The following is a 27,128-nucleotide window of genomic DNA, read 5'->3' on the forward strand; positions in this document are numbered from 1 at the left end:
ATTCTTTGACGATATTGAATAGTTCCTTGCTGTTATGGGCATTGTTGTCGAGTCGATTCTTGAAAGCTGATTTCTTGGTGGATCGAATCAGCTGGTGGGGTTTGCGGGTGGCTGCCTTGAAGGTGGTCATGTTGTCGGTGGTTGGGTTTTTTCTCTATGTTTTCTCTAGAGTACGGCAAAGTTTCTTGGATTTTTTAAGGTCATCGTTGAACCAGGGGGCCTTTTTGCTGTCTTGTTTGGTGTGATGGTTTTTCAAGGGTGCTAATTCGTCAGCGCTGTGAGTGATCCATTGTTTGAATTTGATGGCAGCTTGGTTAGGGTCAGAAGAGAGGGCGCGGTGGGGATTTTGTTCCATTTTCTTCGGGGAATAGGTTGTGGGGGGTTGTGGGTCGAGGTGGTTTTGTAGCTGAAGTGAACACAACTGTGGTCAGTTCAATGGAGAGCTGTGGTGCGATCGAAGGAGATGTGTTTGCTGGAAGTGAAGATTGGGTCTAGCGTATGTCCGGCTATGTGGGTGGGGGTGTCCACAAGTTGTTTGAGTCCGAGATTGGCTAGGTTATCCAGTAGGGTGGTGGTGTTGTTGTCGGTATTCTTTTCCATGTGGAAGTTGAGGTCTCCTAGTAGGATGTAGTTCACGGAGGCGAGGGCATGTGGACTGATGAAGTCAGTGATGTCCTCGCTGAATTGTTTACGTGTTCCTGGAGGCCTGTAGATGAGGGTGCCTCTGAGTGTGGTTCTGGGGTCAGTGTGGACCTGGAAGTGGAGGTGTTCGGCGGTGGAAAGGTTAGCGTCGGAGCTAGTCGTGATTTTGACGGTGTTTTTATGGACGATGGCGATGCCTTCTCCTGTTTGGACGGGGCGGTCTTTACGGATGATCTTGTAATTGTCCGGGAAGGCTATGGCGATGTCGGGTGTTGATGATGCATTCATCCATGTTTCAGTGAGGAAGGCGATGTCTGGTGATAAAACGTCAAGTAGATCCCAGAGTTCGGTGGCGTGTCTGTGGACCGAGCGGGTGTTCAGTGGATGCACTTCAGGTGGTTAGGGTCGGACCTGTGTTTGGGGTTAGTGGTTGTGGTAAGGGTCTTGACGCTGGTGAATTTGCAGGAGTGGCATGCGAAGGGCCCATGAGTACGTCCAGGGGCAGCTTCGAAGCATTGGGGAGCACGTCCGGGGTTAAGGGCTAGGAGGGTGGCTGCATCATACTTGATGCGGCCAGAGTGGGGTTTGCGGGGGCCAGGGGGTCTGGCGCTAGGCGCGGTCCAGGCGCGGACGGGCGTAGACGGGCTTACCTTTGGTGCACCTTCGGCGCGGCCGCAGCGCGTGGACGCTGCGCGTAGGTCCATCTGTCTTACATGGAGAGTGGAGGGGGGCGGAGCGTGGGAGGGTCAGCTGGGAGGCGGGAGCGGAGAGGAGACACGGGGAACAAACCAGGTAAACAAACCAACAAAATGGCAGTGGGGTATCTGAAAACAAAGCAGGGGCACAGTCGCCGATTACTAGTACAATGTTCAAAGCAAAGCGCTATAAATACAACACAATGCAGGGCCAATGAGCAGCGGAAATTAAATAAATAAGTTACAACGATACCAGGCGCTACGATATCGTCGAAGCGCTCGGGTTGGTGATTTTAGCAGCAAAGCGTCAGCAAAGCGTCTCGGGACAGGCAGGGAGCGAGGGGGAGCGACCTCTGACGAGCAGGTCCAGACGGTCACATTGCGAAGATATATTTTGCAGCTGTACCCCCCGTGATTTTGAGAATTGCAGAAATCGTGATGGCAAAATATCTTTGTACATCAGCGCCACCATACCAGCATGTCAAATGTATTGAGGATTACAAATTTCCACATAGATAGATTTGACTTCACACCACCTTCCAATTTTCCCATGGACACAGAAAGACTTCCAGAAAGCAGAAACGCCGGTTATATTACTAGGTGTAATTCCAAGTCCGGTGCAACTTGTAATCATGCACGGTGGTAATTACACATAAAATCTTTGAAATCACTACTCCCCACAACTAGTATGGAGGTTATGGACCCTTAACATGCTCATTCATTCAGATGCAGTTCATGAAAGTGGCCCCCTTACAGAACACGGGTAAGAGTTTTGTTGACATTATGAGAACCAACAGCTGATTAGGCCGGGTCTGGTGGCTCAGTGGACTAATGGGTCCACTCCAGGGGCCTGTGATTGACCCCATGGTCACAGGTTCAAATGCCGGTGGGTCCACTCAGCCTTTCATCCATCTGAGGTCGATAAAATGAGCACCGTTGGGTAACAATAAAAATCTGTAACTCAGTGCCAACAGGCCTCCGGGTGAACGTGTGTTTTACGAATACACATATTATGTAGGTAACTACTCTTTCACAGGACGAGCGGCATAGGATACAACCAAAGTCACAATTATGGGACAACACAAAGGGTGGTTTTTTTTCAACCTTCAAACTAGATAGTTTAATGATTTCTTCTCACTGTCTGTCACTGTCTCTTCTCAAAGGAGAAAACTCATTTTTCTCCATTACATTCAAAACCACAATTTGCATAATGTCTCGCGAACGTACAGCTGTACCGCTCAATGAGAAAGGGCAAACAACATCAGGGGATTTCAAGTCGCACGCCTTCTCAGAGCGGCAATTTCTTCTGAAGACAGAGCAGCATGGACGGGTCCACGTCCCCTTCACATCTACTATGATTCATTTGTAAAATGACTGAAAAAAAGGTAATCTCTGGCACCGTTTACCCCTGAACATCAGAGACTTTCTCCGCGACTCTGCCTGGGGAGCGCCCACATGCCGCACATACTTACACAGCTGTGGTGATATTTTTTCCAAGAGATTGAATTTGATTTCATAAGGCAACATTTGCTAGGACAGATTTCGCATGCACCTGCTGTTTTTCATGATAAAGGGGGTGGGGGGAGGTGAGGCATGGAACGTAATGTACAGAACAATGTGGTAAAAAAGTGAACGGCCTCCAACAAAAAATAAAAATATAATATGTGCTCCACAGAGGTTTGACATTGAAGAATTCACACACTGAAGAAAAGAAGCATCTTATTACAACTTTCCCTGAACTACTAACCTTTCCTGTCGGAGATTTCGCAGAAGAACTATTTTGCAGGCCGGACCACTTTCTAATTGCTTTTGAAAATACTGCATAGGTGCGCGAGACAAAAAGCAGGTCTTCACGTGCAGTTATTTTGTGCTTCATTTGAACTAGATGTTGCAGGTGGTGGGTACAGGAACTCATTTTTGAGGAACAGGACTTTTTCTTTCCGTTACCAGACTTTAAGCCGAGATAGAAGGCGAAATGCAGAAAAGAGAGAAAGGAGTAAAAGCATAATAGAGTTGAGAAAAGCTGAAAGCAAGAATGAAAAGAATTGTAAGTGTGGAATTAAGAACCAGGGAGTGTCGGTGATGGATGAAAGATGCATGAGGTCAAATCAAAACAACTAAACAGCCTTAATATTTAGCACTGCTGCGTTTCTCAGCTCTGTCAGCGGGCTCCTTAAAAATGTTGTCCCCAATTTTTTTTGTTATTGATCATTCATTCTTTTACTGTACCAGGTTACTTTGACAACCATGTATGAAAATTCAAACACATTTTTTACAATGCAAATGAAAACCAGACGTGACACTGCCTCCATTTTAAGCCCTATGCAAGGTTTGAAAAAGTCTGAGGTCACAAATGTTGCATTAGCCTACCTGGCTTAACGCCTCTCTCTTCCACTTCTGAAACGCAAGGCTGCACCATATTTACAAGATTGGGGTGTGGCCCTGCGTTTCCCCCTGCCATGGCGCTAAGTTTAGCAACTTAGCACCAACGCAGGCACACTTGCACCAGAGTGCAAGGGTGTCTGTATGCAGGAGAGGATTCTTTATGTGTAGGAAGGTGTCCCTTCCTACACATAAACAATCCTAGAAATGCCATTCTGTCAAGTTCATGTGTGCTGCTTCATGCAGCACACATGAAAGTGACAAAATCGCATTTTTAAAAAAAAGTTTGTTTATGTACAGGAAGGGACACGTTCCAGTACACAAAAAACAATGGCATTATGCTTTTTCCATGTGTGCTGCACAAGGCAGCATACATGGAAAAAGCTAAACTGATGCATTTCTCCTCACTTCGCCATCTTAAGACCAGTTTTTACCTGGTCTTAATTTTGATGCTGCCTCAAATGTATGTCACCCTTAGACATAGGGAGCAGCATCAAAATGTATGGGTGTTGCGGTGGAACGCCCACCACAACACCCACTACCCCATTCATGCTAACCATAGCGTGAAAGGGAGGCTTTTGTACAAGACAGCGTTAAGCCACGTTAAGTGGTTTAACGCTTCCTTGTACATAAGGCGCAGCCCCTATCGCCACCACAACGTCACTATAGGTGACGTTGTGGTAGCGGTAGGGGCTTGTACATATGCCTCTCAGTTTCCAAAGTCCATGACGAGTCTCTTGTCCAGTACAGTTTCTTCATTACTAAGTGGAGTTTGAAGACCTCAGAGCTCTCAAATGTTAAATTCCTGTCTTTTTCACTGCAACTGAAGCTTTTTAGAGTTGAACATGTAATAGGGCAAACATGATTACAAGACCTAGAATGGGACGAACTGTTCTACAGTAATTACTCACACATGGGTAAGTTTATTATATTTATTTTTGCACAGAAGCAGGGACTGTGGTTTGGCTCTATTGCTCCGTGACAATCACCTTTCAGGCCATAAAGAGGCTGCCTGAGTAGCAAACAGACACTATTATTTTGTGAACAGCTTTTTGAATTGTAGACAATCCACACTAAGTCCTTTCAGGTTTCTGATGACTGACATCACCACCCATCTTTTCCTGATTAAGGTAAATTCTGATACAACGACCTGAAATTGGCGCACTTATACTCACAGTGAAATAAAATAATTCCCCCAGCCCTCTATTTACCACAAGTCCCGTCATATGCAATAAAGCCCTTTAAAGTCAAATGTCACAAAGGGAAACCTGAAAGAGTCAAGTTTTATCTTGGCCCTATAAAACACTAGATCCTTATGCTTACTAGTGACCTCGAGGAGGCCTGCCCGAAATGCTGGAGCCATGTGGGAGACAGACCTTCCTCCCATCATTCTTAGGTGACTTCTAGAGGTCCCAAAGAAGGTGTTCCCAAGAGATGGCTGAACTCTGTATATTTCATTGTCACTGTCTGACTGTGGTACAGAATGTCGAGGTGATTAACTGCTGTATGCTTTAGTCAGTGCTTTAAAGTCAACTCTCTGAGCCAGGGGGAGCCTGTGCAGAGAGCAAAGCATGATGGTTAGACGCTTCCAGTTACCTGGGCCTATTATTAGCCAGCTGTGACATTTTGAACTGCCAGAAGTTTTGCGTCTCCTCTCTTTGGGAAACCCAAATAGAGGGCATTACATTGGTCTTGCTTGACAAGCTGGGGTCTTGCACATTTGGTCGGAAAGCTGCCACAGGCAGGCCAATGGGCCAGCTGTCCTCGAGGGAGCCTGATGGATCGCCCATGCTCTCAGGAAAGACATCCCTCGTGGCGCTGCACGAGGGATGAGCGACGCTGGCGCGGAATTATTAATAACCAAAGGATTAGTGATACGGGTTGGGGGGAAAAACACGGTACAGTAGAAATCTGGTTCATGTAATTAATGTAACGAGATGGCTGATTGCTTTTTAATATTTTTGTAGAATTTTTTTATTTTATTTGTGTACCTTTTTTGTGGCATCTTAAAAAACGAATATGGTGGTGTTGCAAGACTGTGTTGAACAGTAAAGCAAGGTAGGGAAATGGGCTTGTTGGCACCCAGCTGCTTAGTAAAAAAATAGTTATTATTGGACTGCAACTGGCCGCCATACCACTGAGCCCGGTGCCACTGCACCTACCATACTGTCGAAAACGATATCCCTATAGGTAGGAATAAATGTCAGTAATGCTTTTTGTGTTTATAGTAAGGCTGTCTGAAGATATTTAAAATGTCAGAACTGCTAACAAATTGTAAAGCATCAATATATGTCCAGAAATGTGACATTCAAAGAACCCAGGTTGTATATCTCTTGCTTAAAATTTCAACATTCTTCTGTGAGGCACACTAGCAATTTCCCTTTTCCCTTGCTGGAGAGGAATGTGGCAAATAGAAGCAACAGGTGGAAGCAGAGGTGTAAAGAAACCCAAGGCCTCCCCCGCCCCTCAAGGAATGGTGAGGGGGGCTTGCACTACACATACCCTTGAACTGACAAGCTGAGGGCCCCCCCCATTTATGTATTAAAGACTGGGGTCCACGCACCACAGGGGCCGTTCCAACCCTGGCCGGAAGAAACTAGATAGAGCCAGTTCATGAAGGCAAGAGCATCCTCGAACCTGAGGGCCCAGGTTACTGAGTCTTAGGTACCCGTTTAAATATTGTTCTTTCTAAATATCCCCTTCAGTCACCTAACCCTACAAATAGCACCCTCAACCTCCTTACAGTGTTTTGAGGCTGCTGTCAGCTAGTATTTTAAACTGTGTTTGGAGACGTCAATGAAGCATCTGTCAAGGTCTTCAATTAAAACTCCTGAATATAAACTGCTTATTTGTTTGTTAATTTTAAATATCAGTAGACAATCTCTGCTGTGTGAGCATCAATGTATCTAAAATCGATTGACAGATACGATTTACTACCACGAGCAGCACCTTTTTACCAATATCAGATATATTAAGCATCACGTTTGCACTTGCAAGGCAGAAAGCAAAACCATTCAGGGGTAGAGGGCATTTTGTGGGATCACTGACATAATATCGAGGGACATAATATCGACTATCAAAAATATCGGCGACAAAATATCGACAGACAGAATATCGACTTTGTATCTACAAACAGGTAAGTACAAAAATATTGAGTAAAAAAATATCGTTTACAAAAATATAGTTTATAAAAATATCGACTTTATTAAAAACAATGTTAAATTAAATTAATATTAAAAATGAATTACTAAATTATACTTAAAAATACTTAAATTACCATCTAATAATTAAATAATTATTGAAAGTTATAAAAACAAGCATTTACAATGCAACGGTTTCGCCTTTGGAGAAGTTAGAGCTATTGGCATTGTAAATGACAAAATTTGTATTTATGTGTTGGTTTTGAAAACAGATAAATAAATGGCATTGTCATTTACATTGCCAATAGCTTAATATCTCGCAAATGTGAGAACTATTGTACCCTACGGACGAGCTCAGCAGACAGCAATTACTACCACCCACACACCCAGAGCCAGCCACACCCAGAGCCCCCCCCCCCCCACACACACACACACACACTGGAGCAGTCACACACACACACACACACTGGGGCAGTCACACACACACACACTGGAGCAGTCACACACACACACACACTGGAGCAGTCACACACACACACACACACACACACTGGAGCAGTCACACACACACACACTTGAGCAAGTGGACGGGGGCCTGGCGAGAGCGGGGGCTTCGAGAGAACGCCGGCAGCAGAGGCTAAATGCTGGCTTTGTGCAAGTCGAGGTCTGTTCATCTTGAAATGCCGCCAAGTTCTTCAATGAAGGCTTCGCAAGGTCAGCGCCGCGGTGACGTCACCGGTACAGTAGGAGAACCAGGGAAGCGGGCCCACTGCAGCCCGGAGGTATGAGCCTGTGAGCGAGATTGAAGAATAGGGACGGAAAGCCCCCACTGCAGCAGTGAAGCTGCCGCAGCGGGCAAGGTGCGGACACGGGGCCACGGCAATGAAGACGGGTCGAACGTGAGGGGAGAGAGAAGAGACGGAAGGAGGAGGCCGAGGGAGATAGAAAGGGAAAGAAAATGCAGCGGAGATCGAAAAAAGATTAAAAGAGCGAAATAGCATGAAGAGCGTAATTGTCGCACTAGGGAAGGACTGTTTGGAAGCCTAATGCAGACTGAAAGTTTGCAGGGAGGCGTGATGACCCGGGCCGGCCAGCCAATCACAGCACGGCCCGGGAATGACGTCACGGGGGTGTCCCGGGCCGGCAGACAATGACAGCGCGGCCCGGGACAAAGGGGCGGGGCTTAAAAAAGTCCCAGAAACGCCCCCGAATCGCGTTTTCACGTGAAAGCGTGATTGACAGCCTCTGTCTCCCAATGGCTAGCCTCCATTTATGGAGCTAGCCAATGAGAGACAGAGGCGGAACCAAAGTCCATATGTAGGATCATGAGGTTTCGCCGTGGGAGGAGCAACTGCTACGCAGTTGCAACGCCCAGGACGAAACCTAAAAATGACAATTGTGAGCAAACAAAATACAAGAGGTGGCAAACGGTGCATTACAGGAGGAAAAAGTGACGTGTGCAGGTTACAAAAGCGTACAAAGTACAAGTAGAGGTATAGTGCTGCAATATATGGCAGACACTCAAACACAAGTACGAACGTTACGTAGGCAGTGGTGGCATTTGTGCAAGTATCTAAAGCAAACAAAATGTAAGAGGTAGCAAACAGTGTGTTACAAGAGAAAAGTGACGTGTGCATGTTACAAACGAGTACCAAACACAGGTAGAAGCTTAATACTGCAATAAATGACAGAACACACTGGGAAGGCACTTCCATAGTCATGGAGAAAAGGATTCTCCATAATGAAGGGTCTTCCTTCGGATAATAGAGATAGAGAGGGTGTGAATTTTTTTTTTAAACATTTTTCATAACACTCCTCCTTTTTACCTATATTAGTGAGGCTAAAGAAAATACACCTCCTGCTCTTTGCCAAATATATCTCGCTCGGATCTCACTGCCTTCCAACCTGAAGGATTTACGAAACGGATTTAGCTCCGCCTCCTAAAAAAGCGTTCTATATCACACACAGATAGCTGTACTTTTAGTGAGGTCTCAGTGGCCGTTTACTTCATGTACAATGTTAAAGGCCGTAATCCGCTTGCATTATAATTAAAATAGCTATATCTAAAAGTAATTATGTCAGAAGTGGGATTTGAACCCACGCCTCCAATCGGAGACCAGAACACCCAGCTGGTGGGAAGAGTCAGCTCTTGAGTCTGGCGCCTTAGACCGCTCGGCCATCCTGACAGCTGATTCAAGAGGGTTGGGACAATAGTCTGGAGGCTGGTTGTGACGACACAATACGCCTCTTGTCTGACACTTATCACAACTGGCTCTGCGGCACAGGTATCCCTAACAGACATCAGACCGGCGACAATTGCATCAAAGGGCGAAATGTTTAACAACTGACACCAGCAACTCATCCTTCTAATCACACACCCACCACGAGGCTTTTACAGCCCACACCAGCGCTCAATTATTGCACATGCATTTATGATAAACGCTTTATCCGAGCACCAGATAGCAACGTAATTGTCTAACGTAACATACCCAACTCTAGACGTGCTTCTGGAGCCGATGTCAGACACTAAAGGCCAAAGAACCGAAGGCTGCAGCTGAATTGGCCCAAACTGCCCTTACTAATTCCAGTACGCCACATCAGACCCCGCAGTTTAACGTTTTGGCACAGACACCAGGAATTTAATATCATTTCACTGACATCACCGCTGAGATATTGCAGCTCCGGCATCTGGATGGAACCCAGGCATTTTGGAATAACATCTGGCACTGACGTCACAGTAAGGGCACCGCCACTGTCGTGTGCCGCTCGAGACATGTATGCCACATGCAATGATACTTGCTGGAAGAGACAACTAGGTTTAAATGTCTCAGGACAGACATCGGAAGCAGATTTGATAGAACAGCCATCAGCAATGCCAGAATCTCCACCTGACAATCACAATTGAGAAGTCTGGAACAGACATCAGGTATTAACTGACCCCCAACCCATATCTGAAGGCACACAGATGAGAGCTGTTTAGAGAAGGGGAGGCCAAATGATGTCATCAGATCGGTGAGATGCATACTGTTACGGGGGGGAGGGGGTGTCTGTGTGTTATTCAGGTGTACCCGCCCCCACAGACCTCCTCTTCTCCTCGACCTGAGGGGAGCCCAGGGCTGAACTTTCCCTCCCTTTGACCCCAACCCTCACTTTACAGAACGGAGGAGCAACAGACCTTGAGTCAATCCTCCTCTTCTGCACGTGGTATTCTCAAGGGTCATCTCAAACGGCGCGTGCAGCTGCAGGGTCGTCTTCCACCGCTCGTGCTGGTAGAGTTAGTGACTGGATCCAGATTTGAAGGCGGACCAAGTCCGGATCCCTACCCTTGACTGCTGGGATTCTGAGCAGCGCACACGGGCGCCTAGAAGCCGGCGCTACTCTCCGCAAGAGACTGAGCGAGCGTCACGTGTTATGAAAGGCGTCCTGCTGTTTCCGAAGGGGGAATCTAGCCCTGCAGGCACAGAGAGACAGACGGAAGCAGAGAGATCTGTACCCAGCTGTGGGTGCAGAGGGGTCCATCCAGAGCCAGGGAGGGGTCCATGAGACTGGGCAGAGAGAGAGGTACATGAGTGGAGGCAGCGACTGTGAAATTGACTGCAACCTCCAATTATTGGTTCCTTATGTACGGACAGCAGGGGGCGCTACATAGCCATATACCAAAACATGGGCAAGCGCCATTATGGCAGCCCGGCTAGCTCAGTCGGTAGAGCATGAGACTCTTAATCTCAGGGTCGTGGGTTCGAGCCCCACGTTGGGCGCACATATATTTTATAAATCATATTATTTTTTTTTACAAACACTCCTGTTTTATCTATATTAATGGAGGTGACAAAAAAATGCTACAATTTGCGACCTGATAACTCACTCTAGCAGCTGTTTCTTCCACACGGCCCTACAGGCCTGGGAGGGGCCAATGGGAGCAGCCCGGCCTCTACTTGTTATTACCCAGTCACATAGAAACACCTATTTTCAACGATTATTCCCCCGGGACTACTTCGAAGGGGGGGCTGGGGAAGTAAAGGGCATCCCGCTTTTATCATGATTAAAGTAGAATAAAATGATAATGTGTCAGAAGTGGGATTTGAACCCACGCCTCCAATCGGAGACCAGAACACCCAGCTGGTGGGAAGAGTCAGCTCTTGAGTCTGGCGCCTTAGACCGCTCGGCCATCCTGACAGCTGTAGAAGTACTCCCCAGGTGATGTCATTAGAGCTCGGCAAATGCCACTTGTGACGGGGAGTATATCCGGGTGTTGTTCAGCTGTACTTCTCACCCACGGTACTTCTCTTATTTCAACCTTGTGAAAGGAGCCGAGAGCTGAATTTCGCACCGTTTTGCCCCTAATCCGTGCATTGCACACCAAGGGACAACAGCCGCAGTCCAACTGCGTCTGCAATCGTCTTCTTCTGATGCACTGGTCTTCTTGGCCAGTTTCAGAAGGTGAATAAAACTGCAGGGATTCCACGAATGACCCCCCCGGCCGCTCGTGACTTGATCCCAGATTTACAACTCGGCTGGGGATTCTACTTCCGACTGCTGCTCTTATGAGCAGGCGCCCCTGCTGTTCCTGGAGGAGGCATCCAGTCCTGCCTGCAGCCGGTATGTTAAGGAAGGCACACAGAGCCAGGCGGAAGAAGCGAGATCTGTACCCAGCGGTGGATCCGCAGAGGGGTCCATCCAGAGCCAGGGGGTGGGTCCAGGAGACTGAGCAAAGAGAGAAAACTCTGTAACCAGCTCCTCCATATCCCCACCCCTTCCTTGTTCCTAACATATGGGATAGCTAGGACGGGACACGTCGGAAGGTAAGGATTTGTGATAGTACGGACAGTAGCGTGTGGGAACTTTCATCTCAAGATGGTGGGTTTGAGCTCCATTTCGTGCACAGCAGTCTGCCTTTTTAATGAAGACGGGTCGAACGTGAGGGGAGAGAGATGAGACGGAAGGAGGAGGCCGAGGGAGATAGAAAGGGAAAGAAAATGCAGCGGAGATCGAAAAAAGATTAAAAGAGCGAAATAGCATGAAGAGCGTAATTGTCGCACTAGGGAAGGACTGTTGGGAAGCCTAATGCAGACTGAAAGTTTGCAGGGAGGCGTGATGACCCGGGCCGGCCAGCCAATCACAGCACGGCCCGGGAATCACGTCACGGGGGTGTCCCGGGCCGGCAGCCAATCGCAGCGCAGCCCGGGACAAAGGGGCGGGGCTTAAAAAAAGCACCAGAAACGCCCCCGAATCGCGTTTTCAAGAGAAAGCGCGATTGACAGCCTCTGTCTCCCAATGGCTAGCCTCCATTTATGGAGCTAGCCAATGATAGGCAGAGGCGGGTCATCACCCGACATAGAACTCAAGAGGTTTTGCTAGCGCATGCGTACTTCGTACGCATTGCTAGGCAAAACCTAAAAAATGTTTTACAATCATATTTATTAAAACATATATATATAGTAACATAATATAATAAAATAATATCCAATATTATTACCGTAGGATAGCGGAAGTGTAAAAATTACTATTCCCACTCCAAAGAGTGCAACAGTAGGGAAAGCATTGGATAGCGTAGGGGTAAAAATTACTATTCCCACTCCAGTGAGTGCAACAGTAGGGAAAGCGTTGGATAGCGTAGGGGTAAAAATTACTATTCCCACTCCAGTGGGTGCAACAGTAGGGAAAGCGTTGGATAGCGTAGGGGTAGAAATTACTATTCCCACTCCAGTGGGTGCAACAGTAGGGAAAGCGTTGGATAGCGTAGAGGTAAAAATTACTATTCTCACTCCAAAGAGTGAAACAGTAGGGAAAGCGTTTGATATCGTAGGGGTTAAAATTACTATTCCCACTCCAAAGAGTGCAACAGTAGGTAAAGCGTTGGATAGCGTAGAGGTAAAAATTACTATTCCCACTCCAAAGAGTGCAACAGCAGGGAAAGCGTTGGATAGCGTAGGGGTAAAAATTACTATGCCCACTCCAGTGAGTGCAATAGTCGGGAAAGCGTTGGATAGCGTAGGAGTAAAAATTAGTATTCCCACTCCAGTGGGTGCAACAGTAGGGAAAGCGTTGGATAGCGTAGGGGTAAAAATTACTATTCTCACTCCAAAGAGTGCAACAGTAGGGAAAGCATTGGATAGCGTAGAGGTAAAAATTACTATTCCCACTCCAGTGAGTGCAACAGTAGGGAAAGCGTTGGATAGCGTAGGGGTAAAAATTACTATTCCCACTCCAGTGGGTGCAACAGTAGGGAAAGCGTTGGATAGCGTAGAGGTAAAAATTACTATTCCCACTCCAAAGAGTGCAACAGTAGGGAAAGTGTTGGATAGCGTAGAGGTAAAAATTACAATTCCTACTCCATGTGGGTGCACCAGTAGGGAAAGCGTTGGATAGCGTAGGGGTAAAAATTACTATTCCCACTCCAGTGGGTGCAACAGTAGGGAAAGCGTTGGATAGCGTAGAGGTAAAAATTACTATTCCCACTCCAGTGGGTGCAACAGTAGGGAAAGCGTTGCAACAGTAGGGAAAAAATTTATTTAAAGTAATTAACAGTTTAATATAATATAATAATTAATCAATTAAAATTACCAATTACAATTAATTTTTACTATTAGTTACCTATTCAAATTAATTACAAATTTACAATTAATTAATTAACAATTAAAAATTAATTAACAATTAATTCAAATTAGATACAATTAAATAAATTGAATTCTTTAATTAATTATGAATAAATTACTTCACACCCTATTCCTCTATAAACTCACAACCCGCTACAAAAATTAATTAGTAAAATTAACATAATTAGAAATTAATCAATTAAATAAAATTAATTGGCAATTAAAATTTAATTAATTACCCATAACAAATTAATTAACAATTATTTCTAAAAAATGCCAATAATCATTTTTACATATTTAATTAATTATAAATAAATTACTTCCCACCCAATTCCCCTATAAACCCACAACCCGCTACAGAAAATAAATTAGTAAAATGAACATAATTAGCAATTAATCAATTAATTATAATTAATTGCCAATTAAAATTTAATTAATTACCAAATATAAATTATTTAACAATTAATTAAAAATTAATACCAATATATAAATGTACATATTTAATTATTTATAATTAAATTACTTCCCACCCTATTCCCCTATAAACCCACAACCCGCTACAGAATTAAATTACGCAAAAAATAAAAAAACAAAATTAATTAATTAAAATTAATTATAACATAAATACACACTTTTCACACATATAATAACATAACAAACACTATAAAAAATTCGATAATATTACAAATTCGATAATTTTAATAACCTATATTATATACTTCGATATTTTAACTTTCTATATTTTTAACATTCGATATTACATTACTTACCTTCAAAACGATATTTTTGATGTCTATATTCTGTCCATTCGATATTTTGTCCAGCCTATATTTTGTACTCGATATTATGTCCATTCGATATTTTGTAGTCGATATTATGTCTGTTTACACATTTTGTGTTATTCCCGGAGGCCCCAGACTTAGCTTTTTGTCATCTGTGCTAGTCTTAACTTATGGGCGAAGGTATCAGTAGTGCAGCTGGTGAAATGACACCGGGGCAAAAAGTGTAAGTCATCCACTGCACCCAAATTATGGATTTCATTTGCTGTGCAACTGATGGCAAGTTTGCCCATTATCCTTGATTGTATTAGGGCCTGTGGTGCCCTTGCTCTGCCAGTGGTGGAATTGAACCTTGTAAGTGTGGGAGAGGTAAGTAAACGATCACACTTTGAGTTGCAACATGAAGGGCATCTCGCCCTGCTGTGGCCCAACGCCATATCCCTGAATGGAAACCTTTATGGCGATCATATGTTTCTCCAGGAGTGATCTGTCGTCTACTTTGTGCTGGGATTTATTGACTTCAACATGTGAAGAAACGTATATTGAGGAAATGCAGTACATTGGTTAGTACCAAACTTCGTTCCGACAAAGTTAGAGGAATACACGCACGAGTCCATTAATAAAGTATCCACCTTTCGGTTTATGCGTACCTTTATGCAATATTCGCCTTTGTTTTACAACAAAGTCATCTTTTTAATCCACGTATCATTTATCTATGACCCATTCATATTGCCGACATTCAACTATCAATCATTTGAAATGTTCCACTCATCCAACCATTTCTCCTGTCATTCATAATCCATGTATACAGCCCCCATTGTTCATTCATGTGGGACATTCTAATAATCTATCCTTTGAATAGGTAGTCACCTTCAATTTAACCATTGCAATCCCTAGCACTCATTTCTCATTCATATCACAGGTGGTTCATCCATTTATTTACCAGGTATTTATCTTTCACTCAGCTATACAGATGTCCAACATTCGTCTCATTGCCACAATCTTGAAACACAGACCCAGCAGTTTTCTATTTGTGGACATATATAACGTACAACTGACCCATTGCATTAAGTATATTTGTCCCTCAATTTGAGCAGGACAGGGTAAAGAATGTCAATGTTTTATTGGCCCTCTTTGGATGAAGCAAGGATTTCCGCAATTGTAAACCTAGAAACAGATAAGCCTCTACATGTTTGTTTGTGTTTAATATAGGGCTAACATGAACTTCAGAGCACTAGGTGGTTGAAGATTAAGTATTTGATTCAGTCTATAGTTCCTGTTGAACCTAAATAAAAAATTGCAGCCATTGTAGAGCCACCTGACCTGCTTGTTGATTGCCATTTAGGGCCGGAATATGAATAACTAGATATATATTCCAACCCATGTGTAAACCCATGTTTACGCATGGGTCGGAATTACAAGTTTGAAGGTATTTAACTCATCGGATAATGATCAGATGCATCAAATATCTCACCCTTCATTCAATTTTGGCAAGTCAAACCTGCCGAAATTGAAGGGGGGTAAAAACATATGGTATTTCCTGTATCATGCAGATCATGCAGATTTTAGTTTTAAAACACCAAAATCTGCATGTTATTCCCCAATAAGTCGTATAAGGTGCTATTCATTCACCCCCAATAAATAAGAAACCCCGTGGTATGGCCTATAGCAAGTTCTTTGGGAATAAAATGTGGATTTTGGTGTTTAACACACCAAAATCTGCATGATACAGTAAATAGTGTATGTTTTCCGCTGTTAAATTCCAGCAGGTTTGACCTGCCAAAACTTAATGAAGCTTAGACATGGGTCAGAAAATGATGAGGTACTCGTAATCAGACCCATAGTGGTAACATTGTGACCACTTCCCTGATTTAAAGTGAGTGTGTTATTGAATGTGCCATTTATATGTGAATGAGGGAATTATTGAGAGTGCCTATGCACATTGGTATAATGCACAAAATTGCGTTCAAAGACTCTAAGAGAGGCTAATCATATATGTATGAGTTTGGTCAATACATCTGCATGTGGATTATGCAGAAGAAGCTTGAATCGTAGCTGGGGCCCTTCTACCTCAAAGACTGGCCGATTAAGACATACATTCTAACTGACTGGACTCCAACAGGGGCAGCTCATTCGTTGGAGCAGAGGAGCATCACCCTACTTAAAATCCCCCCCAAAACCCCATGAAAAATCAAATGGTAATTTATTGCCATTTTTTTTTCATCCCCGTCCTGAGCCAAGCATCAGTACAGGGGTGGTGTCGCTGCTGAGTAACAGCAGCAAGGAGGAGGGTGGGCTGTCAATGCACTTATGCTTGAAGTGCGCATGTCTTTTTGGCCGGCCATCTTGAGACAGCCAGCCACACATGCGCACTTTAAACATCTTAACCCAGCTGTCTTAAGACAGCTGTGTTAGAGTCAGTGCAGGCCTCCAGGGCACTGTGGAGCGCTGACTGAGGCCACTCATTCCAATCAGGGTGCTGTTCTCACAGCATGAGATAAGCGCCCTGATTGGTCAACGAAGTTCCAGGCTCCAGTGTTCAGTTCCTGTGGAGGACCAGAGCAGAGGTCATTGTGTTCGCCCATTACGTTTTTATTTATTTATTTTTGAGCGTGCCCGCACCCCCTTCCCATAGATGCCAGCCGATGCTGGACTCCAAGTGCTTCTATACGTCACTGCCTTCTCTTACCTTTGAGCCACTCCACAGGCATTACATGAAAAATTATCTCCCATTCGTGCTTAGCCTGCAAACATGGGGCATAACACCACTGGGAGCTCCTCTACCACGACGAAGGAGCATCGCCCCACTGCTTTCAAGCAGTGTGGAAAGCAAAAATATAAAATGATAGTAACTTTAAGTTATTACCATTTTATGTGTTTTGTACTGCTTTGCGGGCGGGCGACTGGGGGGGGGCTACTCTGCAAGAAGGGCAGGGGAGGAGTTGTTTGCCCACTCCTAAGTGCACAATGTCTGTTTGGTTGGCCCTCTCAGGCCGCCCAAATCAGCTAGGCGCACTTCCCCTTCTCCATGCAAACTGCATTGCAGCCTGCATGGAGAACATGCCCACCCCTCCAGGCCCTGCATTGAGTGTTGTGATTAGCTTAGGGGAAGGAGATAGGTTGCCTGCTTCCTGTGACAGAAGCAGGAGACCAGGAGCAGAGACGGGACTGGGCGGGGGCAAGGTAAGTGATTTTTTTCTCCCTTCCCTAAATTGCGACCTCAAGCATGACCCCTGCCCCCACATCCCCGCCCCAGCCCCTCACCCACGAGCCATGCTGGCCACGACTGCATAACATGTTGATGTCAGTGTTAAAATCCACATATATTGGTATTTACCAAGAATTCTTCACCCATTAAGTGGAGAGGTGAAAAATGTAATCACCCTATAAATACAGATTATGAAAAACATTGCACTACTTTTAAATACGACCAAGAGCAAATAGGTGCGCACACAGGGTTGGCAATACACCTTGGCAGTCAGTGTGAGAACATCAGGCCTAAAGTGTGTTCAGTATGAGGACTTTCAATGTAGCAAAAAGAACACTTGATGGACACAATGCAGAACAATGACTTACATTCACCCCAGTACAGAGATCTCGGCCTAAATGTAAATGTAGTTGAGCTTATATAGCGCACAGCTACCCGCAGTGGGTTTCCCGGCACTTGCTTAGGGAACCCGTCCTGGTATTCCCCTGTGAGATATCAGGGTATCCACAAGGTGAAAGTCAGGCATCCCGCCGCGAGGGGCCGTTGTGGAGATTAAGCAAGCTATTGCCCAGAGTCGCAGAGTGTGAACCCGTGAGTCGAGGAGGCACCGGGGCGAGAATTATCAAGCCCGTGGAATTTTTAGCCCAAGACCCGCTGAGGCGGGGAATTGAACCCTGGTCCAGGACCGATCTCAGCTTCCGGGTCTGCTGCCTCTAACCCCTGAGCCACACTTCTCCACTGCATCCTAGGACCGGTTTTGGGGTTTCACCCCTCATCAACCAGGATGGCTTGACTCAAGTGGCATGGAGAGCACGGGACCCACATCTCGGCATACCAGTGCCACTGAGGGTGACAAAAGCAAAAAGAACAATTGATGGACAGAATGAAGAACAATGTCAGACAATCAGCCCAGTACAGAGATCTGTGCCTAAATCTCTTGTTTTTTTGCTCACCAAGCCATTCCAGTTTGGACCCAGCTATATGCAAATCAGTCTTGCCCCTGAGCCCTATGGGAACAGTCCATCCCAACTGCCAGGCCAGGTCCTCTCTGGACTAGAAACAAGCATCCTAGGATTGGTTTCGGGGTTTCACCCCTCATCAGCCAGGATAGCTTGACTCCAGTGGCATGGAGAGTAACCCTGGGCGGTAAACTCCGCTCCACTCATGGAGTTTGCAGTGTTTCCCGCACTCCATGGATTTCCGGAAAACTCCGCTTCGTGCAGCGGAGCAGAGTTTTTTTCCTCGCTCACCTTTACCGTCTAGTTGGCGAGCGAGGGAAATCCACCTCCCGGCGAGATTTGTCCTCGTTCGCGATCGCCAACATCAGGATGGCGTGCGCGAGCGTGGAAAATAAACCTCCCGGTGAGATTTCTCAACGTGTGGGTTTAGGTTTCTCATTGTGAGTGGTCGCTTATGCACGCGACCGCTCGCGTTGAGAAACTGCTCGCTTGCGTTGAAAAAGCTGATCGAGTACAAATCTACTCCAGCGGCAGAAAAGGTAAGCTTGTGCTGTGCATGGTGCTGCTCGCAATGATTGCACAGTGCGTACAAGCATCCAGCTCTGTGCAATCACCGCGAACAGCATTTTTTTACCGTACTCCGCCGCTTGCGGAGCTCTGTGTAGTTCGGCGGAGTGTTTTTTTTGCACTTCACGTAGCTTTGCGTAGTGCTACTCAGCGAACTTCGCCCAGGGTTAATGGAGAGCACGGACCAACTATTCAGTATAGCTTCTGGATGAAAATACAGAAGACTGTTTACTTTTTATGCCTTTGATGTATTATACTCCTCACACTGAGTCCGAAGCAGACAAACCTTTCCTATGATTGGTGAATATCTTTGAAAAAATGCTTCTTTTCTTTTGCATGAGCATCCACCAAGTGATAAAGGGACATTTCAAAGACGCCGGGCGTGCAGACGTGATCAACTGTGAGATAGGCTCATCGGATGAGATAACGTCGACTTCTGAAAGAGTGGATGTGTATCAGCGATTCTCTCCGCAGCTGTTTGCCCACGTATGTATGTTTATTTTTGACTTGGTTAAAGGCCCTGCTTTCTCTCTCTAAATTTCCATCTTCACAAATATGTGGAATAATTATTTGATTTTTTTTAAACCATTGGTGAGCGCTTCTACTTTCACAGAGAGCTATTTCCATGCATAATGTGTCATAAAAAATCAGCCAACCCTTCTTTTTGGTCGGGAAGCTAGCGTTTGTTGGCAAGTGATGTCTGTTTAATTGACAAATTTCCTGGGCCATATGTCTGATAATTGCAGCGAGATACTGAGGTTGTAGTCATGTGTTAATGTGACAAAAAAGCCCATACCTGTTTGCTGGAAGCCGAGCCTGGCCTTGCTTAAAATACTCTGTTTTGAGGCGCCCAGGGCAGCGTGGGAGGATGGGAACGCGCCGAAGATTTCTTTTCTACTTTTATAATTAAAAAGAGAATCTTGGATGCCTTATATCGTGAATATTTACAATAAAACCTTCAAGTGCTTGTCAGGAGGGTAATGTGTCATTAGCAGGAGCCTTTGCCTCGCAGTGGCTCTGCTCTGCGCGTGGACATGACAGTGCAGCCGGATAAGGGAAGAGTAATTATAGATCAGCAGGGCTGCCAGGTGTGATAAATGAGTAATCAGCACACAGGAGCCCCGGTCCTCAAAGGAGGACTATTACAGCGTTATCAGCTGCAGGCCTGGGTGCAGCGGTGCCTCCTGCGGAGACAGGGCCCTGAGCTCTGCCGTCCACCTCGTGCCGCCCGCGAGAGCTGCGCCATCCCCCGGTGAGTCACCGGGCCTCTTTGTGTTGCTTCCGCCGGGACAGAAGCACCGGTGGTTTTAGCAACGGCGTTGACCTTTTTAAAACTCTCGGCCTGTGCCGCAGCGGCTGAAAATGCAAATCTGCATCTGTACTACTGTTTCAAACTTAATATATATATATATATATATATATATATATATATATATATATATATATATATATATATATATATATATACATACATATACATATGCATATATATATTATATTCTTTTTCGGTGCGTTATGTATTTTCTCATTGCAGTCATGCAGTCAGAATTTTTTTTTATCATAAGCTTGGAGCGAGCTGCTTTTCTCCTTCCGTGGTAAGCAGCCAATGCACACTATCGAATTCACGCAGGAAGAAAATTGGTTATTTTGTTGAGAGAGACCCCGGCGACAAGGGGAGCGGAAAGCGCACACTTTCTGGTCTCCTAGGCAGACGGATGCCCTCTTTTCTGGTTATGCTTCATTCTTTCATGAGTCTGCTAGCATGATTGTGCTTTTCATTGCGTCGAAGTATTGACGTGTGCATGCCGTCATTCGTAAGGATGATTAATATGAATCAAATACGTATTGTAATATTCGGAAAGCTGAACACGATCCATTGTATTTTCCAATCTTAGCTTTCACGTCACTCGCAGGGAAGTTCATAGGCAAAAAAATGCCAGCAATTGAGAGCCCTGAATAACACAAAATCAGCAAAACAGAGGGGGATAGTCTGAAGAACATGTGATAATTATCGCAAAATTAGCTGAACACAACTCTTCACATCGCAGTCTATCACGGGAAAATAACGCAGTGTTAATGTTGTATTCTCAACACAGCGGTACCATGAGATAGTCTCACGATATCGCGTCAAATGACCGCGTTAAAATCAACGCGACGCCGCAAAAATGCAAAGCACAAACGCGAAAAAAGCGACGATGTCCCAAACCGCGATACAAAAATCAGCGATAACCAGCGACAGGCCTGCAATTCCCATGCGTCATGTGGGAAAATGCACCATAAAAGCAGAGAAAAAAAACGGTGAGATGACAATGTACGAGTACAACCCCACATCTGTGATGTAGAACACATGTCCATTGTCCTGCATCAAATAGGCATCTCCTCACAAACATTCACAATGTACATTGAGATGCAGTCTGCATGTAAAATGCGCCAATGCGGAAACATACATGGAACACACTGTGAAACCGCATCTCCCCTTCAAATGGCAGAGGGACAATCAACACCTCCTGCACACAGACCTGTCATGTCTATGATCAATCAAGTATGAAAGCATGGACGAATGTAGGGGCAGTGACTCCCCCTTACATACATGTTGCTCATGTTGTGGGACTAGAGTCACAGGGTGCATCCCTGCATCATGGTGGAACATATGTGACCCCAAAAGAAGCCCTGTTGTCACTTGTAGGTCACAAATGACAGCCTATATGTAATGATTTGGGGCACATGTGAAACGCTGAAGCGTGGGATTCCGTACTATCTGTGACACACAGAAATGGCATTTCAAATACGTGACACCCAAACAGCCTCTCTGTACTGAGGTGACACACTCACCATCAATTATCAAATTATGAAATTGTTAGCACTACTTGTTGCACTTACACTTGTCTGAGTGATGTGCTTGTACAGATGAGTGACATGCACTCAGGGAATGTGTGTTTGCATTTATTTGCACATGCTGCGCCTGTGGTCATTTTGCCCTGTCCATGATTGCTAAGGACTGTGACAATGTGACGTGCTCATGTGAAGAAATTGTCAATGATGGTGTTCCTACGGGCTATTCCTGCTGCGGCTGCAGTGGGGTGTGGTGCACCTGCCTCATCTTCTTCATCATCGTCCGGTGCATCTGGCACTTGTACCCATGGGGCATTGGTGCGTACACATATATTGTGCAACACACAACATGCAACAATCCTCTTGCACACGATGTCTGGGCTGTACGAGAGTCTTCCCCCTGTGATGTCCAGGAACCTGAAACGTGACTTTAACACGCTAAATGTGCGTTCCACGATGCCCCTGGTGCGTTTTTGGGCCGCATTGTACTGCCTCTGGGCCTGTGTGTTCGGGGATTGGAGGGGTGCCATCATCCAAGCATAGAGTGCATATCCTTGATCACCTGTGACAGTGCAGAGAAACATGAGTCAATAGTTTGTTCTGCATGATGTGTTGGCGGGCTCACTGGTACATTGGTGTGTGACATATGTGACTTTTTGATTCCTGTTTGACATGTACTGCTTGTAGAAAATGTGCGGCATCAATGTGTATTACGTTGCCTCATTGCTGCTCCTCCACCCCCGGGCCTATTTACTATTGTGCGTAGCGCAGTTACATCACTAGCACTCCTACCTCACACCATTGTCATGCCTGTCTGCGCATATTCACAAGCCTGAAAACAGCATTGTGATGTTGTGCGCTGAAGGTGGGCGGCCACATGTGTGTAGGCCTATGGTAAGGATAGGGCAGACACAGATGTAGAGTTCATGGCTGGCTGAACTCGCAATGCGGTTGAGGGTAGACCTTTGGCTTATGCTGTGGTAATAGCTACACACACAACAGTTGGCATGTATGATCCCTGACCCCGAACCGGCTTGCACTCCCTCATTTACCCTTTCGGCCGAGCCCCCACTCCGGGGACATGCTATATTGCAACATTGTCCATTGCAGGATGGGTGGCGCTAACACTACAACAGAGACACATGCATTAGTTACCTCCTTTGCAAGGCCAAAACTTAACCACACCCAGAGCCCCAGGTTGATTAATCACACCCCTACCCTGGATTGTCGTACGCAAGTCCACTCCGCTTACGTTCACAGGGGGTACGACACAGCTACATGTCCCAGGTCTACTCCACAGCCTGAGGTGATATGGTTGCGTCCGCTGTACACGGCACAATTTAATGTGGTAGGGCCCAGGGCCCTCATGCATACACAATGAACACACGGACACACTTAGTTTGTGGGACTGGCTACGGGCACATGTGCCTGGCCCCTTTTATTGCCAAGGTCACATGTCCAGTGATGCCTGTGCTGGATGGGTGTGGGGTGAGTCTAACCCACACCTCAGGGGCTGGTTGGTGTTGGCAACAACTACAACAGTGATCAGACAATCAGAAGTTCAAAGTTCAACCACCAAGGGTCCATTACTTAAGCTGCACAGGGTCAATGGCCCTGGATGCACTGCGGCAGGCACAGGCACACCGCCATGGGACGGTGACTTGCGGTGCACTTAGGTATAGCCACACAAGCTGAGCGGGTCCTCGTCAATGTCGAAGGTGAATGTCGCGGAGGGTTGCAGGGGACAGTGGAAGTTGTCCTTCCAGGGCATGATGCAGAGGGAAGAAGCAAGCAGAAACAGGCAAATGGAGGAGTGGAATGCTACAGACTTCTTTTTACCACCTAGTTAGTATCAGCTACATGATGATGAAGACAACCCCCAGGCCATAGACTCAGATGCCACCAAAGTTCAACCAGAGAGTGTCCATGAATGTCACGGCACAGAGTTAGTGGCACCAGAGCTGAAAGGGTATGCAGTCTGCGATGAGACCTGCACAATGATATAAACTCTGCCACAAATAAATCAAGACTCAGTTCCAAAAGTGTGACGTCCTCGAACTCAGTGTAGGCCTGGGGGCAGCTGTCAGTAGGGGCCCACAGCCACGTGTCGTTGGCTTGCGATGCACAGAGTTAATGGCACCAGACCAGTTATTGGTAGTGTTCGATCACCTCCGTAACAATGATCCTTTTTAGGTCGAGGACCGAAGGCTGCGCTTGCGCAGTCTCCGGGAGGAGATTTAATGATTTGGAGTATGGGGGCTTGAACCCGACTCTCTCCTCCATTGGCTAGCTTCCTAAATGGAGGCCAGCCATTGGAGGAGAGGGGAGTCACTCCAATAATGCCCCGTCTCTTTCGGATTCGGGGGCGTGTTTTTGGCGTTCTTTCGCCCTGTGACGTCATTCGTCACTCAGAACGCCAAAACACGCCCCGAATCCGAAATTTTCGGATGTTTGCAGCCGCCATTGTTGCCCGGCAGCCGCCGAGTCTTCCAGTGAGTACTTGTCTCTGTCTGTCTGTCCTTTCTTTTCTAGTCTCTGATGCTCTCTCATGCTGTAACTCTTTGCATTTCTTATAATTCTCCAAATCCTGTGACAGGAAAAATGACTCTCCACAGGGCGCTAACAGTAGGCAACATTTTCAGTATCAGGTTCAGGTTTCCGTCATGAAAGATTATCTTTGAAAACCCCCGTCTTCGACGCCAACAGTTTTAATTTGATAATTAAGCAAGATTCCATTCCGAATATCCTTCCCTCGTTTTACTGTTCTTTCGATGTTTCTTTCTCCGCCCCTCCTTTGTAATGCTCTTTTCTCGTGGCTTACGCTCTTTTCTGTCTGATACTTACTATGCTTGTTTCTTTTTCCTCCCCTGAACTGCCATCTACCCTCTCATAAATGCATCTAGTGTCCTATGTGTCGTCTTCCTCCATTCTTCTTTCGGCTTTTGTTTCCTCGCTCACATTATTCATCGTTCACTCGATTCTTTTAACCTCTTACTCTCTCCTTAATGGATTTTTTCTTTGTCTTTTAACTTCTATTTATCTCACTAACAGCCTGATTCATCAAGCTGATTTGCGCTCGCAAAGGGCCAGATTCTGAGAATCTGGCCCTTTGCGAGTGCGATTTTTGCATTTGGGATTCATCATCCCAAATGCAAAAATCACTATTACCGAAATCGCATATTTGCGAGGAATTGGATTTAAGGAATCTCTAATAGAGATTCCTTAAATGCAATTCATCAACCAATTAGAAATAGCGAAATCGCAATATTTGGTCTCAATTTACCACCAAGTCTGACTTGGTGGTAAATTGCGAAAATAGTGTAAAAAGCACTTTAGTGCATTTTTTTCTTTTGCATGTTACACACACACATGTCCTTTGGACATGTCTGTGCGCAACACCTGTTCAAATGTGCATTTAAGGGGTGTTACAGGGTGTCCTTTGGACACCCCTGGCACCCTTAAAATCGCTATCTTATTTGCGAGTAGCAAATTGCTACTCGCAAATAAGGGATACTCCCCATTCATTCCTATGGGCCTTTTGGCCCATAGGAATGAATGGGGAGTTATTCCTTATTTGCGAGTAGCAAATTGTTACTCGCAAATAAGGAATGTGTAGGAATCGCTATTTATTTAGCAATTCCTACATGAATACCGTTTTGCGAGTCCTCAATAGCGATTCGCTATGAATCGCTATTAGGGGCTCGCAAAACGGCCCGTTGATGAATCAGGCTGATAGTTCCGTAATTTAGTTTCTTCCAGGATGGGTGGAAAGCGGCTCAGAACATGCTTCCCTTTATTGAGAAGTTGACCTCGTCGCTCCAGGCGGTAAGAGATGCTATGCTAGCGCGTGGGTGGTGGTGGGGTTGCGGTGACGTAGCAGGGATGCCGGGCCCCAATGGAAACAAGGGCATGGGTACCATAGCCTCCTGTTTGGGTCTTGAAAAATAGATGTAACTGGGTTTGCAGCTGCCCCCTCAGACACCTGGGCTGTGATGCCACTGAACCAGCTGCAGAATTGGTGCTACTAGCTCGGGGTTGTCATGGAGAGCGAGAAGTAAGTGAGAAAAACGTGACGTAGCAAACGAGGGTGGGGGGCTGATGATGTAGATTGCGGGACCATGGAATAGCAAAGGGCTAGGGAAGGAAAAAACAAGGGGAGATCTACCCTGCCACCCCACATCGTTGTTTTTAGGGAGTTAAGACAGAATATGTATGCACGTACTATGTTGCTGAGCTGTGTTCATGTGCCTCTGGAGCTGCGATTCTACTGAGCAGCTGTACGTGCCCGCACCCAGGTATCCCCGGGGTTGGCGTTCATACTTTGAAACGCTGCTGAGGCTGAGCTGGTCTGTGTTATATGTCAGTTCTCTCCATGTCTCGGTTTACATGCAGAGGCGTAACGCAAACTGCTCCCCCCCACCCCTCCCCACAGAAGGTGATGACCCCCCCACCCTTCGTCTCCAATACTTCACAGATATTCATTGGCCTTGAGCAGAATGGGGCCCTCCTTAGAGGTTTGGGTGCCTCTGAGGTGTTTGCTGCAGGGCCTTTGTTAACGTCACATGTGCTAAGTTAGTACATGTTCTTTGTGGAGTTTGGGTTTAGTACTTTGAGCAGGTGTGCACGCGCTGAGTCACTGTGGCTCCGAGATGGCACTCTTAGTGCTCTCGACGCTCTTCGTTGGTGTTCAGTGCTCAGTCACTTGAAAGCCTCAGAGCTGTTATGCGAGTGCTCAGATATCTGAAGTTCGTAGCTGCTGGACGGTATAACGTGTAAGTTACGTCAGGCGAGGTGGTGTGCATGCTGTTGTCGTTCTGAGCTACCATTAGTGTTCAGTCAGTTTTAGGCTCTGAGCTAGTTAGTGTATGTGCGCTTATTCACTCTCTAGATGGCGCTCATCATGTATCAGTAGCATAGATCACCACTAGAACAGGGGGCACGGAGAACGCCACCCGCAGGCCTAGCTGTGTTTCTGGGATTGCAGCAGGTATGTAAATTGTAGAACAAGCATTTGAATGTATAGGTTTACGTTCCTGGTGCATCTGAATTGTAACACTATACGCATTTAAATGGAATTTGCGTTTGCTATGTTCATTTGGGTTAGATTTCGAGTTGTTCTCTTCCATAATTATCATAAAGCTTTATCTGGCTTGATTCTGAGAAATAAGCAGGGTCTGTGTGCAAACCTTTAGAAGCAAAGCCGCCTTCCAGTTACCACTGCTGCTTCCAACCTGTCACCAAACTGTAATGGGTCTTGGCTCTTACTCAGCAAGGCTGAGCCAATATCGTAATAGAACAACACAATTGCCAATGCTGAGACTGACTAAC

General features: G+C 45.8%; 3 non-coding genes across 3 annotated transcripts; 1 reads left to right on the forward strand and 2 right to left on the reverse strand.

Annotated features, from left to right (window-relative positions):
• Nucleotides 1–8,935: 8,935 nt before the first annotated feature.
• TRNAL-CAA (transfer RNA leucine (anticodon CAA)) lies at nucleotides 8,936–9,045 on the reverse strand. The gene is made up of 2 exons: nucleotides 9,008–9,045; nucleotides 8,936–8,981 (listed from the first exon to the last, which is right to left on the reverse strand). It is a non-coding gene; the product is annotated as a tRNA-Leu (tRNA).
• Nucleotides 9,046–10,544: 1,499 nt separating this feature from the next.
• TRNAK-CUU (transfer RNA lysine (anticodon CUU)) lies at nucleotides 10,545–10,617 on the forward strand. Its single transcript has one exon. It is a non-coding gene; the product is annotated as a tRNA-Lys (tRNA).
• A 308-nt stretch (nucleotides 10,618–10,925) lies between these two features.
• TRNAL-CAA (transfer RNA leucine (anticodon CAA)) lies at nucleotides 10,926–11,035 on the reverse strand. Its single transcript has 2 exons — nucleotides 10,998–11,035; nucleotides 10,926–10,971 (listed from the first exon to the last, which is right to left on the reverse strand). It is a non-coding gene; the product is annotated as a tRNA-Leu (tRNA).
• Nucleotides 11,036–27,128: the final 16,093 nt, after the last annotated feature.

This window comes from Lissotriton helveticus, chromosome 12 (assembly GCF_964261635.1).
Source record: "Lissotriton helveticus chromosome 12, aLisHel1.1, whole genome shotgun sequence".
Lineage (NCBI taxonomy): Eukaryota > Metazoa > Chordata > Amphibia > Caudata > Salamandridae > Lissotriton > Lissotriton helveticus.